The sequence below is a fragment of the Nerophis lumbriciformis genome, linkage group LG16 (genome assembly GCF_033978685.3).
Source record: "Nerophis lumbriciformis linkage group LG16, RoL_Nlum_v2.1, whole genome shotgun sequence".
NCBI lineage: Eukaryota > Metazoa > Chordata > Actinopteri > Syngnathiformes > Syngnathidae > Nerophis > Nerophis lumbriciformis.
Genome location: NC_084563.2, coordinates 29,019,599 through 29,022,098, shown reverse-complemented (window position 1 = coordinate 29,022,098; position 2,500 = coordinate 29,019,599). Strand labels below are relative to the sequence as shown.

The 2,500-nt window shown below is 32.0% G+C and overlaps 1 protein-coding gene across 1 annotated transcript in view; it reads right to left on the bottom strand.

The window, feature by feature from the left end:
- Nucleotides 1–2,222, bottom strand: part of LOC133617150 (receptor-type tyrosine-protein phosphatase delta-like) — a 353,800-nt gene extending 351,578 nt beyond the window's left edge. Inside the window, exon 1 of the mRNA XM_061976930.2 lies at nt 2,141–2,222. The gene's annotated coding sequence lies outside the window, so the exon portion shown is untranslated. The remainder of the gene's footprint in view (nt 1–2,140) is intronic.
- Nucleotides 2,223–2,500: the final 278 nt, after the last annotated feature.

Genomic DNA, 2,500 nt, shown 5'->3' with positions numbered 1-2,500 from the left:
CAACTATTGACAAAAACACACTGAGGAAAAAAACCCGCCACCAGTGTTCAAAAATGGAGAAATAATAAATATGTTTGTGTGTATATATGTTTTATATAAAACATACATACATACATACATACATACATATATATATATATATATATATATACATACATATATATATATATAAAAAAAAATATATATATATATATGTATATATATATATATATATAAAAACATATATATATATATATATAAATATATAATATATATTATATATAAACAGTTAATATATATTTTAAAGTATAAATATATACATTTTAACACATATATATATATATATATATATATACACACACACACACACACACACACACATTATATATATGTGTGTGTATATATATATATGTGTGTGTATATATATATATATATATATATATATATATATATATATATATATATATATATATATATACACACATACACACACAGTATATATAATATTTGTTCTATTTACAAAATACAACAACTAAAACTAACACTTTCTATAACAATTATATCAATCAATAATATTCATACTAAAATAGTAAAAAGATTAAATACACGCTATTAAAGCAATGAATAAGAATAAAACTAGGTATAATGCATATGTTCCTTTTGACTGTACATGTACTGTAAATGTATAATGTATTTATGTTATTCACATGTGAATAATGCTGTATAATAGACTGCATTTATATTATTCACATGTGAATAACGCTGTATAATAGACTGTGTTTATATTATTCACATGTGAATAATGCTGTATAATAGACTGTATTTATGTTATTCACATGTGAATAATGCAATAGACTGTATTTGTTATTCACATGTGAACAATGCTGTATAATAGACCGTATTTATGTTATTCACATGTGAATAATGCTGTATAATAGACTGTGTTTATGTTATTCACATGTGAATAATACTTTAAATAGACTGTATTTGTTATTCACATGTGAATAATGCTGTATAATAGACTGTGTTTATATTATTCACATGTGAATAATGCTGTATAATAGACTGTATTTATGTTATTCACATGTGAATAATACTTTAAATAGACTGTATTTGTTATTCACATGTGAATAATGCTGTATAATAGACTGTATTTATGTCATTCACATGTGAATAATGCTTTAAAATAGACTGTATTTATGTTATTCACATGTGAGTAATGTTGTATAATAGACTGTATGTATATTATTCACATGTGAATAATGCTGTATAATAGACTGTATTTATGTTATTCACATGTGAATAATGCTGTATAATAGACTGTATTTATACTATTCACATGTGAATAATGCTGTATAATAGACTGTATTTATATTATTCACATGTAAAAAATACCCTAAGTGTTTATTGTCTATTGTGAGCGAATTGTGGTGCTGAATTTCCCCTAGGGATCAATAAAGTACTTTCTATTCTATTCTATTCTATTCTATTCTATTAGGAACCTAAGAATGATTAAAATGTATCCATAACCTATTTTAAATGTCCTTATTAAATGTTTCCATTCTATTGTATTTGTTTTTATTATGCTTTATTTTGATGATTATTTTTTTTACCATTCTATCATTGTTGGTTTTATTATGTATTTTATTCATTTTTCTGCACCGCCCTATGGTCCTCTGATAAATATTTAAAGTGCCCTGCAAATAAAATTGGGTGGGCAAGAACAAAATTAAGATGTGGAAACAAAAGCCTGAAGAGAAGATCTGACAGGTCCTGGCCTGGAAGTTACACACTAACATGTTGCTGCCATCTGGGGGCCGGACTGAGTACTACACTCACTTCCTGCCAGAGTCCAGAACCAGACTGAGCGGTAATGAAGTGAGTGGCGTTGAGGAGCGGCATGTTCACTGAGGCAAAGAGCGGCGAGCGCATGTTTTATATTTAGAGCGCTGACGGCATGCACGGGAAAGAGAACAAGCTCAGTGATGCGTTCAGGCGCTGCCGTCAATAATGTATAAGGAGGCCTTTAAAAAAAACATCAGTAATGTCTACTCTCAAACTTTCATCTCTTCGCCCCCCCCAGGAGGTCTTACTTTCCCACGGACAAGACCCTCCCTCTCTCCGCAGGCCCCGCCCACGTCCTCGCGCGGAGGTCACTTACCCCCCCGGTCTCAGTGCGCAGGTCCGCGGCGTTGCTTCATCTTTGGCGATGGAAAGAGTCGGAAATCTCCCCAGAATTCTCCTGCAACACAGGCGGCGGGGGAGGGGTGGGAAAGGGGATGAGGGGATTAGGAAGGAGAGTCTTCGCCTTTCCAAAAATCAGACGCTTAGAAAAACCAAGTCGGTTAAGTTCCCTCTGGCGCCTGCTTCTGTCACGGTCGTAGGGACCCGAGTTGAAAAACCGCAGAGTTCCTGAAGCACTCGGGTTCAAATGGCGAGCATGTTACATTCTTAAAAATGGAATACATTCATTTTTGGCTTCAAAATTCTACACAAAATACCCATTGTGTTAGACATTGTT